Below are 15,614 nucleotides of genomic sequence, written 5' to 3'. Positions count from 1 at the left end.
ATTTTTAAAACTAATTTAGTCTACACTTGTGAAAAAATAGCACTATCTGATGAATAAAAAAATATTCTTGAAAAAAAATAGGATTTCAAAATACAAGATTTTTTATTTTTCTGAATATTTAAATTTAAAAATTAAATTTTTGATTTAAAATAGAAAAATAAAATAAACTCAAGAAATATTACGAAGACAAGAAAAAAAGATGAGAACTTTTTATTTTTAAATTTTGAAACTAAGAAAATAATCTTTTTACCAAAAAGTTGAAAAATAAAGATTTTCAAAAATATCCAATCAACAAAAATTTAAAAAGTTTAAATTTTTAAAACTAATTTATTCAACATTTTTGAAAAAATAGCACTATCCGGTGAATAAAAAAAATTCTTGAAAAAAAATTACGATTTCAAAAGGCAAGATTTTCTATTTCTCTGAATTTTTAAATTTAAAAATTAAATTTTTGATTTAAAATAGAAAAATAAAATAAAGTCAAGAAATATTACGAACACAAGAAAAAAAGATGAGAATTTTTTATTTTTAAATTTTGAAACTAAAAAAATAATCTTTTTACCAAAAAGTTGAAAAATAAAGATTTTCAAAAATATCCAATCAACCAAAATTTAAAAGGTTTAAATTTTTAAAACTAATTTAGTCTACACTTGTGAAAAAATAGCACTATCTGATGAATAAAAAAAATTCTTGAAAAAAAATAGGATTTCAAAAGACAAGATTTTTTATTTTTCTGAATATTTAAATTTAAAAATTAAATTTTTGATTTAAAATAGAAAAATAAAATAAACTCAAGAAATATTACGAAGACAAGAAAAAAAGATGAGAACTTTTTATTTTTAAATTTTGAAACTAAGAAAATAATCTTTTTACCAAAAAGTTGAAAAATAAAGATTTTCAAAAATATCCAATCAACAAAAATTTAAAAATTTAAATTTTTAAAACTAATTTATTCAACATTTTTGAAAAAATAGCACTATCCGGTGAATAAAAAAAATTCTTGAAAAAAAAATTAGGATTTCAAAAGGCAATATTTTTTGTTTCTCTGATTTTTAAATTTAAAAATTAAATTTTTGATTTAAAATAGAAAAATAAAATAAAGTCAAGAAATATTACGAACACAAGAAAAAAAGATGAGAATTTTTTATTTTTAAATTTTGAAACTAAAAAAATAATCTTTTTACCAAAAAGTTGAAAAATAAAGATTTTCAAAAATATCCAATCAACAAAAATTTAAAAAGTTTAAATTTTTAAAACTAATTTAGTCTACACTTGTGAAAAAATAGCACTATCTGATGAATAAAAAAATATTCTTGAAAAAAAATAGGAATTCAAAAGACAAGATTTTTTATTTTTCTGAATATTTAAATTTAAAAATTAAATTTTTGATTTAAAATAGAAAAATAAAATAAACTCAAGAAATATTACGAAGACAAGAAAAAAAGATGAGAACTTTTTATATTTAAATTTTGAAACTAAGAAAATAATCTTTTTACCAAAAAGTTGAAAAATAAAGATTTTAAAAAATATCCAATCAACAAAAATTTAAAAAGTTTAAATTTTTAAAACTAATTTATTCAACATTTTTGAAAAAATAGCACTATCCGGTGAATAAAAAAAATTCTTGAAAAAAAAATTAGGATTTCAAAAGGCAAGATTTTTTATTTCTCTGAATTTTTAAATTTAAAAATTAAATTTTTGATTTAAAATAGAAAAATAAAATAAAGTCAAGAAATATTACGAACACAAGAAAAAAAGATGAGAATTTTTTATTTTTAAATTTTGAAACTAAAAAAATAATCTTTTTACCAAAAAGTTGAAAAATAAAGATTTTCAAAAATATCCAATCAACCAAAATTTAAAAGGTTTAAATTTTTAAAACTAATTTAGTCTACACTTGTGAAAAAATAGCACTATCTGATGAATAAAAAAAATTCTTGAAAAAAAATAGGATTTCAAAAGACAAGTGTAACACCCTACTATCCTAAATCTTATGCTTAAGTCATAAGATTGAGATAGTAAGATATTACGACCTCTAAAGATAGAATTATATATATATAATAATAGGAAGAGAGATACTTAACTAGGAGCCTTAAAAAAAAACGGGCAAAACAAAATCGCAAAATAAAAAGACAACTCTCGGGAAATCGAATTACTTGCGGGTGAAGAAACCTAATAGGAATATGATAGAACATAAACGAAGAGATAAAGGAAAGCCAAGGAACAGCATAACTAGCCTCTCACTCAGCCTGCGAAGCTAAGGCTGGCCGGAGGATACGTATATACATATAAACATACATAAGTGTCCCCAAAATATACCAAATACCAAAGTAAACTCCTATCTCTCCCTCAACCTCTAAGAGGAGCAGCATACATAAATTACTTGGAGAGTAAGCTACACTTATATATACATATATACAAATAGAAACCAAAATACACCCAAGAACTACTTCGCTTTCCAGAATCCAGACGCCTAGCGAGGAGCCTCTCGACCTGCATCTGAAAAACAACAACACAATATGGAATGAGAACCGGAGGTTCTCAGCATGGTAAAAGTGCCACGCGCATAAGAAGTACGGTCCTGAGAATGCTATAGGCAATCCTAGAACTCCGTTATTCAATTATCCAACTTGAGCACAAAAATAGAAGCCATAAACAGGGGTAGGTATTCTAAATCTGCCTAACTTATTCAAGTTCAAACTTAACCTAACAACAACCACTGAACCGAAAAACACAATAGCCACCGAACCACTATCACAATAGCCACTGAACCACTATATCAATAGCCACTGAACCACTATATCAATAGTCACTGAACCACTATCACAATAGCCACTGAACCACTATCACAATAGCCACTGAACCACTATCACGATAGCCACTGAACCACTATCACGAAAGCCACCGAACCGAAATACGGTCATGTGGTTAATCCTTCATTTTCAATATTCAATCAACACCAAGCCATTTCTCCTTTCCTCCATCCCTCCATCGTCCACAATGCAACAAAAACAAGCAACCAAACAAGATCACGCACAAGTAATGAGCAGATAGTACAAATAGCAAGTATAGCAGGTAGCAGGCGATATAAATCAATTAGGCAAACCCAGAAAATGCATAGCAATCAAAGCAAACAAATGCATATGGTGCATGTCTGTCCTATGGCTGATGGGGCCCATCTGTCGGTTATCCAGCCAACCCGACAAGTCCGAAAACCTTAGACTGTCCCTCGTCGCGCATCCCCAAGAGTCTATGCATAGATTTCACATACATTCATCATATAATCACTCAATGGGGGTTGATCCATACCCGGGAATTTATACGTGCCCGGTCACCCTTACGACGTAGGGTTAACAGAGTATCGAGAATCAACCTGGAACACGTGGTGGCAAGCCACGGTTTTTACCCAGGGAAACTCGTATCTCAGATATCATCATTCATAAGCCATTTCATAGTCATAATCATTGTTTAATCATTCATCAAGCCATGGCATATTAACTCCTTTTGTTAACAACCTCCCTTTCACACCTTTCATCATCATTCCCTTATAATTCATCTTGATTACCCTTTCCAGGTCCTGACCAAACTATTTATCAAATTCTTCTCAAACTTCTTAATATCAAATAATCTTTAAATCAACCCAACTCTAACGTTAACCAATCACATCACACGAGGATTAAACTTTAACTTCTCGAACCCATGACCATCACTAAGACATCCTCGACACTCTATTTTCTTTTCTGTTTCTAATATAGCAAATGAACTCAGAATTGCACAAACTTTATATCCAGGCGTTCATATTGAAATAAGCTTTCTAACAAACTAAATATCATAATCTTCTGATTTTTCTAGCCTCGGGAATAAAGGAAAAACCGTGACTGCTCTGCAGTGCATAAAACCAGAAAAACAGCAGCAGCATATGATATTCAAAATTCAATATAAAATCCAAGTTAAATCCAATGACTTTTAAAAGTAATGTAGTTAAACTTTACTCATCCAGGAACAAGTGTGTCTTGGTTGCAACCCAATTGTTATTCAATTCTAAGAGTTACAAGCATTGGAAGTTGATACATAGCTTGCTGAAATCTGTTTCTTTTCAGCTCTGACCACCAATATTCAAAAACTCACAACTCCCAATCCTCAACTCTTAAAATTAAGAGGTTTTAGAGAAATAAGGAAAATTATTCAAATTTTATAACAAAATTGGTTTCGCTCCAAAACTCAACTCGTAGAAGTCGCAACAAGGTAAACAAGTTGCTGCCCTGTTTGACATTTTCTGCTGCAGGACAGATTTAACAACCTAACTTTAAAAAAATTGCCATAAATTGTATATTTAACAAAAAGGTCCCAAATTTTCCAGTTTAGTTCCTTATATTCCCAAGTTTAGCCCAGACTTGGTCTCATGTAATTCCGATCATTACATAATTAGTTACAGCACATGCAATACCACCACAACACAACTCTACATCCTTATCAACAAACACCAATCCTAATCCATCATAAATAAATATAAGAACACACTATTAATAACTTCCACACCTCATAATTCCAATATATATGTCCACCAACAAATCTATTCCAATAACATTACAAGGCTAATCATTAAATACAACAAACAATTCAACTTATCCTATGGTACCTCTAACCTAAGCTTTCACAATACCGTAAATATTAAACGTATGAAACTTAAACCATACCTTGGCCGATCACTTAATTCACCCAAGGCAGCTTCTTAACACAAAATTACAGCCTCTTCAAGCTCAAGTAAAACAGCCACAAACTAAGCTTTGATCACCAACAAGCCTCCAAATATTCCCAATGCATATATACCCACTTAATCTACACCTATTACATATACATATTCCAATTTCAGTTCTCCATTACTAAAACAAGATTTGGCTAGGGTTAGGGTATTCTTACCATACCCATATGCTCAATAGCTTGAGCCCACAAGTTCCGGAAGCTAACTTGAACCTAGAACACAAGAATTGAACAATTTTTGACTTAATTGTTCATAAATTTCCGAAATTAGGAGAAGCTGGCTGAGAAGGAAATAATGAGTTACCTACCCAATTGTTCCATGGGTTTCATAGAGCTCGTCACGGTGAACGCGTGGCCGCAAACGGTTCGTCAATCGGAGCTCCGGATCAAAAGTTACATGGATTTGAAATTAAAGTGAGGGTTAGGTTTTTGCTTGTGTTCTTCTTCCCCCTAAGAAAGTTTCCCAGCGTGAATAATGAAGAAGAAAGGAAATAAGAAGCTGTGCCTCTTTAATGGATTGGGTTTGGTTGGGCCTTGGGCCCATTTTGGGTCCGGTTCAACCAGTTCGGCCCATCCGGCCCAATCTTGGGCCAAACTTTTCGAAATTGGTATCAAAATTCTCGTTTCGACGAGCTCTATCCTATTTTGATATCAGTTTTGCGTATTTAATTTTCCTATTGAAAATTCGATTTATTGACTAATTATATACCGATTTTAGCGGGGTTTACATCCTACCCACCTAATTAGGAATTTTGTCCTCAAAATTCAGAGTGCGCTACCTGAATAGAGGTGTGGGTAGTCCTTCCGCATCTCTGTCTCAAGTTTCTAGGTGTATTCTTCAATACCAGCCCAACACCAAGCTACTTTCACTTAAGAAAACCTCTCTCCTGCGTAAACGTTTAATGCTAGTATCATCAATCCTAACCAGAGTTACTGGAAGCGTCAGACCTTCTCTTACTTGGACTGATTCTGGTTGTAGGACATAACTGGGTCGAAGGTGTATTTATGAAGCTGTAATATGTGAAACACATCATGCAGGTTCGAACATTGTGATAGTAAAACGATCCTATACGCCACTAGTCCGATGTGATGGGGATTTAGCTTTTTAGTTTTTGATTGATCATCCGATTCTAGTTCGTTGAAGTGATCTTCAGAAATAGGTATCCTCTTCCTTCCAACTTGAGAAGTCTTCTTCTTAGATCTGCCTAACTCTTTTGTCGGCTTTCATAGTGAGAATTCTAACTTAGATTTGTGTCACTCTTCCTCCGTTGTTTCGGCTGTCAAATTCAGGAACTAAGACGTTTGGTATTCCAGTTTTCGGTTAATTCAAATGTGTTTAACATACTGTGAAGTCTCACCTTCTCCTTGATGCATAGTCTCTTTGATATCCCCAAGAAGTGGTTTACTCCGATGGGCAAAATGGGCCTGGTCACTTGATCCACAGTTCCCTAACAGTATCACCTTTTGTCCTAGTCGTCGGCAACCTATTATGAAATCGATGGTTATTCTCTTTTACCTTTAATGCTGAATTTTCGACAGTTGTAGCATTCGCATGGCTTCTGGTGGTCCCTCTTTTCTTCCTCATGCGTCGAACATGTAATCACATGGATCGTCACTTTGTTCTTCACTTCTGGCGGCTCAAAATATCTTCTTAAATTCGCGATACGTCTTAGAACCCCAAGGTAACTTCAAAAATCCTCTCTTGTATTCTTCGGACAACAGTTTCTCACTCTAACTCCTAATCTCGACACATAACCCACTCATGGTGTCTTCTTGATTCAGCCGGCTTTGGTTCTCTTAGTAGCTCCTTATCACTGTTATTGCACTCCTTAAGTCCTTGACTCTACGATCTCTACTTCGACATTAAACATATAAATCCTTTCTTAGTTCCCTTTCGTTTGCCAGACTTCGACATCCTTGGTAGGTATTTATCGTCCCCTCACGCTTCCTGCATTTCGTCTTTGCTATGTTTTAAAATCGCAATAGATTTAGTTTGACTCCTTTAGCTATACCCTTAATATCCAAGCATTTTTCCCAAAAACTTCTTACTTAGGGCATCTGTTACCACTTTACGATGTTGTATTTACACGTATCCTAAACCCCTCTGGTAATGTATCGCACTAATTCCGAGTTGTTAAATAAGTTCGGGTATCCTGATTACTGGATTTGGGGTTAATCCTTCTCTTGGAGGTTGGAAGCTCTCTTCATATTCGGGTATCCATGTAACCGGTGTATGTTCTAGCGTATTAAACTAATCATAGGCTTTGTAGTCTGCAAGAATTAATGCTTCAAAACTCTTTTTGGCGGCGCATGCTTACCTGCTTCATTTTTCGTATCCAAAAGTCTTGCTCTTAAGGAATCAACATCTCAATAGTTGCAGCTATACTTTATACATGATACTAATATAGGCTCGAGTTAATTTTCAAAAGGACATTAAGCTCGAAAAATGAATGAGCAATACAAACGGTGTTCGTAAGGATTAAAAAGAAAATCTTGTACACGGTTAATCAGGATTATACCGAAATAAGGAAATGCACAAGGAGAAGAACCTAGGTGCATCTCAAGAAAAGAGTTCAAATTAAAGACCCTTAGTAGAGAGAACAGAGCGTATAGAGTCAAAGAAATTTCTGCTGATTCTGAAGAACATGGTTTGCGAACAAGGCAACTCTAGTCATAGCGAGGGTACAAGATTCAAGGATTACGCGTTTATACCAAGACAAGCTCAGACTCATCCTGGAAGAAACAATATTCATGTGCACAAGGAGTAAAGTTAGAAAGGTAGTCAAGCTATTTAGGAAAAGCTCCGGATCGAATGTCAATGTAGGTTTCAAAAGAAGGATTAGATCGAGTCGCGAAGATTCGTTAGCACACTCTCTCTGCATAAGGTTTCCTACCGTTCTCTTCTTTCTTCTCCAGCATAACCGATGCTTCCCACAAAGAAATAGTTTGTTAGGTGATTCCCTCTTCTAGTACTCCCTTCGACTCAACAACCAATAGTTTTCGACTAATCATCGACTTGGACCTCATGATTACTGAAACTCGTCACGCGTCACGAAGGAACATTACATATCAATGGTAGGCAAGGAAATTAAAAAATTCAACTGTTGGTTCATAATTACCTCGGGTTTGAAAATCGGGTTCGGTTGCATCCCGGCTTCCTCTGTACGAACAATTCCAAGACATATGCCCCGGCCTCCCGCACTTATAACATACACCTAATCCTGCCCTGCATGGTCTGTTTGGATGGTACCTCTTGCAACTTGAGCACCTTAAGTCACCCGGTTGAGCACTAGTTTGCCCTTCTGGATTTGGGTCCGAACGATTATCGTTCCTTCGGTCATTGTTCCCGCGCTGAGAATGTGAAGCGACAAAATGATTCTTCTTGAAATTTTGGCTCCTAGGTGTAATTTTTTTCCTTTTTCTTTGTGAAGGGTTCCTGGCGACTATTCCTTGCTACCTCAGTTCTCCTTGAGCTTTCTCCCGTTGTTTGACCCGTGTTAACTTGCTCCGGATAACCCGCTGGCACCCATGTATTCGGAACATTATGTCCACCTTCATGTTCACCATCACCATCGTTGCCAGTTCCAGCTTGTGATTCCATCCCATCCATCACTCGGATGGTCGCAGCAGCAACAGCGCCAATGGCAGCAACAACACTCGTCATTGCGGTCACGATATCGGTTAAACTACCTACCGGTATAGTCACCTCATCAGCTCTCCGTCCTCGACCTTGCTTACGCTCACGACGGCGCCTACGAGATGCCATTTGGTTCCTGTTCACTCCAAACAAGTGATATCAAGGTGATCAGTCTCAATATCTCTAGTTTAGTATTTCACAGTCCCAAATGCATGCTCATGAGCATTCATGCCTCATATATCAGTTAGATACCCTAAATAGCATGTGTAGACACCCAAAGTATTCCCAGAGGCATAATCAGTCCGTCCCTCAGGCTCTATAGGAACGAACTGCTCTGATACCATAATGTAACACCCTACTATCCTAAATCTTATGCTTAAGTCATAAGATTGAGATAGTAAGATATTACGACCTCTAAAGATAGAATTATATATATATAATAATAGGAAGAGAGATACTTAACTAGGAGCCTTAAAAAAAAACGGGCAAAACAAAATCGCAAAATAAAAAGCACAACTCTCGGGAAATCGAATTACTTGCGGGTGAAGAAACCTAATAGGAATATGATAGAACAATAAACGAAGAGATAAAGGAAAGCCAAGGAACAGCATAACTAGCCTCTCACTCAGCCTGCGAAGCTAAGGCTGGCCGGAGGATACGTATATACATATAAACATACATAAGTGTCCCCAAAATATACCAAAATACCAAAGTAAACTCCTATCTCTCCCTCAACCTCTAAGAGGAGCAGCATACATAAATTACTTGGAGAGTAAGCTACACTTATATATACATATATACAAATAGAAACCAAAATACACCCAAGAACTACTTCGCTTTCCAGAATCCAGACGCCTAGCGAGGAGCCTCTCGACCTGCATCTGAAAAACAACAACACAATATGGAATGAGAACCGGAGGTTCTCAGCATGGTAAAAGTGCCACGCGCATAAGAAGTACGGTCCTGAGAATGCTATAGGCAATCCTAGAACTCCGTTATTCAATTATCCAACTTGAGCACAAAAATAGAAGCCATAAACAGGGGTAGGTATTCTAAATCTGCCTAACTTATTCAAGTTCAAACTTAACCTAACAACAACCACTGAACCGAAAAACACAATAGCCACCGAACCACTATCACAATAGCCACTGAACCACTATATCAATAGTCACTGAACCACTATCACAATAGCCACTGAACCACTATCACAATAGCCACTGAACCACTATATCAATAGTCACTGAACCACTATCACAATAGCCACTGAACCACTATCACAATAGCCACTGAACCACTATCACGATAGCCACTGAACCACTATCACGAAAGCCACCGAACCGAAATACGGTCATGTGGTTAATCCTTCATTTTCAATATTCAATCAACACCAAGCCATTTCTCCTTTCCTCCATCCCTCCATCGTCCACAATGCAACAAAAACAAGCAACCAAACAAGATCACGCACAAGTAATGAGCAGATAGTACAAATAGCAAGTATAGCAGGTAGCAGGCGATATAAATCAATTAGGCAAACCCAGAAAATGCATAGCAATCAAAGCAAACAAATGCATATGGTGCATGTCTGTCCTATGGCTGATGGGGCCCATCTGTCGGTTATCCAGCCAACCCGACAAGTCCGAAAACCTTAGACTGTCCCTCGTCGCGCATCCCCAAGAGTCTATGCATAGATTTCACATACATTCATCATATAATCACTCAATGGGGGTTGATCCATACCCGGGAATTTATACGTGCCCGGTCACCCTTACGACGTAGGGTTAACAGAGTATCGAGAATCAACCTGGAACACGTGGTGGCAAGCCACGGTTTTTACCCAGGGAAACTCGTATCTCAGATATCATCATTCATAAGCCATTTCATAGTCATAATCATTGTTTAATCATTCATCAAGCCATGGCATATTAACTCCTTTTGTTAACAACCTCCCTTTCACACCTTTCATCATCATTCCCTTATAATTCATCTTGATTACCCTTTCCAGGTCCTGACCAAACTATTTATCAAATTCTTCTCAAACTTCTTAATATCAAATAATCTTTAAATCAACCCAACTCTAACGTTAACCAATCACATCACACGAGGATTAAACTTTAACTTCTCGAACCCATGACCATCACTAAGACATCCTCGACACTCTATTTTCTTTTCTGTTTCTAATATAGCAAATGAACTCAGAATTGCACAAACTTTATATCCAGGCGTTCATATTGAAATAAGCTTTCTAACAAACTAAATATCATAATCTTCTGATTTTTCTAGCCTCGGGAATAAAGGAAAAACCGTGACTGCTCTGCAGTGCATAAAACCAGAAAAACAGCAGCAGCATATGATATTCAAAATTCAATATAAAATCCAAGTTAAATCCAATGACTTTTAAAAGTAATGTAGTTAAACTTTACTCATCCAGGAACAAGTGTGTCTTGGTTGCAACCCAATTGTTATTCAATTCTAAGAGTTACAAGCATTGGAAGTTGATACATAGCTTGCTGAAATCTGTTTCTTTTCAGCTCTGACCACCAATATTCAAAAACTCACAACTCCCAATCCTCAACTCTTAAAATTAAGAGGTTTTAGAGAAATAAGGAAAATTATTCAAATTTTATAACAAAATTGGTTTCGCTCCAAAACTCAACTCGTAGAAGTCGCAACAAGGTAAACAAGTTGCTGCCCTGTTTGACATTTTCTGCTGCAGGACAGATTTAACAACCTAACTTTAAAAAAATTGCCATAAATTGTATATTTAACAAAAAGGTCCCAAATTTTCCAGTTTAGTTCCTTATATTCCCAAGTTTAGCCCAGACTTGGTCTCATGTAATTCCGATCATTACATAATTAGTTACAGCACATGCAATACCACCACAACACAACTCTACATCCTTATCAACAAACACCAATCCTAATCCATCATAAATAAATATAAGAACACACTATTAATAACTTCCACACCTCATAATTCCAATATATATGTCCACCAACAAATCTATTCCAATAACATTACAAGGCTAATCATTAAATACAACAAACAATTCAACTTATCCTATGGTACCTCTAACCTAAGCTTTCACAATACCGTAAATATTAAACGTATGAAACTTAAACCATACCTTGGCCGATCACTTAATTCACCCAAGGCAGCTTCTTAACACAAAATTACAGCCTCTTCAAGCTCAAGTAAAACAGCCACAAACTAAGCTTTGATCACCAACAAGCCTCCAAATATTCCCAATGCATATATACCCACTTAATCTACACCTATTACATATACATATTCCAATTTCAGTTCTCCATTACTAAAACAAGATTTGGCTAGGGTTAGGGTATTCTTACCATACCCATATGCTCAATAGCTTGAGCCCACAAGTTCCGGAAGCTAACTTGAACCTAGAACACAAGAATTGAACAATTTTTGACTTAATTGTTCATAAATTTCCGAAATTAGGAGAAGCTGGCTGAGAAGGAAATAATGAGTTACCTACCCAATTGTTCCATGGGTTTCATAGAGCTCGTCACGGTGAACGCGTGGCCGCAAACGGTTCGTCAATCGGAGCTCCGGATCAAAAGTTACATGGATTTGAAATTAAAGTGAGGGTTAGGTTTTTGCTTGTGTTCTTCTTCCCCCTAAGAAAGTTTCCCAGCGTGAATAATGAAGAAGAAAGGAAATAAGAAGCTGTGCCTCTTTAATGGATTGGGTTTGGTTGGGCCTTGGGCCCATTTTGGGTCCGGTTCAACCAGTTCGGCCCATCCGGCCCAATCTTGGGCCAAACTTTTCGAAATTGGTATCAAAATTCTCGTTTCGACGAGCTCTATCCTATTTTGATATCAGTTTTGCGTATTTAATTTTCCTATTGAAAATTCGATTTATTGACTAATTATATACCGATTTTAGCGGGGTTTACAACAAGATTTTTTATTTTTCTGAATATTTAAATTTAAAAATTAAATTTTTGATTTAAAATAGAAAAATAAAATAAACTCAAGAAATATTACGAAGACAAGAAAAAAAGATGAGAACTTTTTATTTTTAAATTTTGAAACTAAGAAAATAATCTTTTTACCAAAAAGTTGAAAAATAAAGATTTTCAAAAATATCCAATCAACAAAAATTTAAAAATTTTAAATTTTTAAAACTAATTTATTCAACATTTTTGAAAAAATAGCACTATCCGGTGAATAAAAAAAATTCTTGAAAAAAAATTAGGATTTCAAAAGGCAATATTTTTTGTTTCTCTGATTTTTTAAATTTAAAAATTAAATTTTTGATTTAAAATAGAAAAATAAAATAAAGTCAAGAAATATTACGAACACAAGAAAAAAAGATGAGAATTTTTTATTTTTAAATTTTGAAACTAAAAAAATAATCTTTTTACCAAAAAGTTGAAAAATAAAGATTTTCAAAAATATCCAATCAACAAAAATTTAAAAAGTTTAAATTTTTAAAACTAATTTATTCTACATTTGTGAAAAAATAGCACTATCCGGTGAATAAAAAAATATTCTTGAAAAAAAATAGGATTTCAAAAGACAAGATTTTTATTTTTCTGAATTTTAAATTTAAAAATTAAATTTTTATTTAAAATAGAAAAATAAAATAAAGTCAAGAAATATTACGAAACAAGAAAAAAAGATGAGAACTTTTTATTTTTAAATTTTGAAACTAAAAAAATAATCTTTTTACCAAAAAGTTGAAAAATAAAGATTTTCAAAAATATCCAATCAACAAAAATTTAAAAAGTTTAAATTTTTAAAACTAATTTATTCACATTTTTGAAAAAATAGCACTATCCGGTGAATAAAAAAATATTCTTGAAAAAAAATTAGGATTTCAAAAGACAAGATTTTTTATTTTCTGAATTTTTAAATTTAAAAATTAAATTTTTATTTAAAATAGAAAAATAAAATAAAGTCAAGAAATATTACGAACACAAGAAAAAAAGATGAGAACTTTTTATTTTTAAATTTTGAAACTAAAAAAATAATCTTTTTACCAAAAAGTTGAAAAATAAAGATTTTCAAAAATATCCAATCAACAAAAATTTAAAAAGTTTAAATTTTTAAAACTAATTTATTCTACATTTGTGAAAAAATAGCACTATCCGGTGAATAAAAAAATATTCTTGAAAAAAAATAGGATTTCAAAAGACAAGATTTTTTATTTTTCTGAATTTTAAATTTAAAAATTAAATTTTTATTTAAAATAGAAAAATAAAATAAAGTCAAGAAATATTACGAACACAAGAAAAAAAGATGAGAACTTTTTATTTTTAAATTTTGAAACTAAAAAAATAATCTTTTTACCAAAAAGTTGAAAAATAAAGATTTTCAAAAATATCCAATCAACAAAAATTTAAAAAGTTTAAATTTTTAAAACTAATTTATTCAACATTTTTGAAAAAATAGCACTATCCGGTGAATAAAAAAATTCTTGAAAAAAAATTAGGATTTCAAAAGCAAGATTTTTTATTTTCTGAATTTTTAAATTTAAAAATTAAATTTTTATTTAAAATAGAAAAATAAAATAAAGTCAAGAAATATTACGAACACAAGAAAAAAAGATGAGAACTTTTTATTTTTAAATTTTGAAACTAAAAAAATAATCTTTTTACCAAAAAGTTGAAAAATAAAGATTTTCAAAAATATCCAATCAACAAAAATTTAAAAAGTTTAAATTTTTAAAACTAATTTATTCTACATTTGTGAAAAAATAGCACTATCCGGTGAATAAAAAAATATTCTTGAAAAAAAATAGGATTTCAAAAGACAAGATTTTTTATTTTTCTGAATTTTTAAATTTAAAAATTAAATTTTTATTTAAAATAGAAAAATAAAATAAAGTCAAGAAATATTACGAAACAAGAAAAAAAGATGAGAACTTTTTATTTTTAAATTTTGAAACTAAAAAAATAATCTTTTTACCAAAAAGTTGAAAAATAAAGATTTTCAAAAATATCCAATCAACAAAAATTTAAAAAGTTTAAATTTTTAAAACTAATTTATTCAACATTTTGAAAAAATAGCACTATCCGGTGAATAAAAAAATTCTTGAAAAAAAATTAGGATTTCAAAAGACAAGATTTTTTATTTTCTGAATTTTTAAATTTAAAAATTAAATTTTTATTTAAAATAGAAAAATAAAATAAAGTCAAGAAATATTACGAACACAAGAAAAAAAGATGAGAACTTTTTATTTTTAAATTTTGAAACTAAAAAAATAATCTTTTTACCAAAAAGTTGAAAAATAAAGATTTTCAAAAATATCCAATCAACAAAAATTTAAAAAGTTTAAATTTTTAAAACTAATTTATTCTACATTGTGAAAAAATAGCACTATCCGGTGAATAAAAAAATATTCTTGAAAAAAAATAGGATTTCAAAAGACAAGATTTTTTATTTTTCTGAATTTTAAATTTAAAAATTAAATTTTTATTTAAAATAGAAAAATAAAATAAAGTCAAGAAATATTACGAAACAAGAAAAAAAGATGAGAACTTTTTATTTTTAAATTTTGAAACTAAAAAAATAATCTTTTTACCAAAAAGTTGAAAAATAAAGATTTTCAAAAATATCCAATCAACAAAAATTTAAAAAGTTTAAATTTTTAAAACTAATTTATTCAACATTTTGAAAAAATAGCACTATCCGGTGAATAAAAAAAATTCTTGAAAAAAAATTAGGATTTCAAAAGACAAGATTTTTATTTTTCTGAATTTTTAAATTTAAAAATTAAATTTTTATTTAAAATAGAAAAATAAAATAAAGTCAAGAAATATTACGAACACAAGAAAAAAAGATGAGAACTTTTTATTTTTAAATTTTGAAACTAAAAAAATAATCTTTTTACCAAAAAGTTGAAAAATAAAGATTTTCAAAAATATCCAATCAACAAAAATTTAAAAAGTTTAAATTTTTAAAACTAATTTATTCTACATTTGTGAAAAAATAGCACTATCCGATGAATAAAAAAATATTCTTGAAAAAAAATAGGATTTCAAAAGACAAGATTTTTTATTTTTCTGAATTTTAAATTTAAAAATTAAATTTTTATTTAAAATAGAAAAATAAAATAAAGTCAAGAAATATTACGAAGACAAGAAAAAAAGATGAGAACTTTTTATTTTTAAATTTTGAAACTAAAAAAATAATCTTTTTACCAAAAAGTTGAAAAATAAAGATTTTCAAAAATATCCAATCAACAAAA

The 15,614-nt window shown here is 31.5% G+C and overlaps 2 long non-coding RNA genes across 2 annotated transcripts; both read right to left on the bottom strand.

Moving 5' to 3' along the window:
* Window positions 1-2,206: 2,206 nt before the first annotated feature.
* LOC112726971 (uncharacterized) lies at window positions 2,207-5,247 on the bottom strand. The gene is made up of 4 exons (XR_003165503.3): window positions 5,070-5,247; window positions 4,921-4,974; window positions 4,698-4,845; window positions 2,207-2,499 (listed from the first exon to the last, which is right to left on the bottom strand). It is a non-coding gene; the product is annotated as an uncharacterized lncRNA (long non-coding RNA).
* Window positions 5,248-8,985: 3,738 nt separating this feature from the next.
* LOC114926172 (uncharacterized) lies at window positions 8,986-12,073 on the bottom strand. The gene is made up of 4 exons (XR_003816656.2): window positions 11,896-12,073; window positions 11,747-11,800; window positions 11,524-11,671; window positions 8,986-9,279 (listed from the first exon to the last, which is right to left on the bottom strand). It is a non-coding gene; the product is annotated as an uncharacterized lncRNA (long non-coding RNA).
* Between the last annotated feature and the right edge of the window lie 3,541 nt (window positions 12,074-15,614).

Source organism: Arachis hypogaea, unplaced genomic scaffold (assembly GCF_003086295.3).
Source record: "Arachis hypogaea cultivar Tifrunner unplaced genomic scaffold, arahy.Tifrunner.gnm2.J5K5 arahy.Tifrunner.gnm2.scaffold_21, whole genome shotgun sequence".
Classification (NCBI taxonomy): domain Eukaryota; kingdom Viridiplantae; phylum Streptophyta; class Magnoliopsida; order Fabales; family Fabaceae; genus Arachis; species Arachis hypogaea.
The sequence above is the reverse complement of the archived record's forward strand: the minus strand, read 5'-3'. Positions and strand labels throughout refer to the sequence as shown.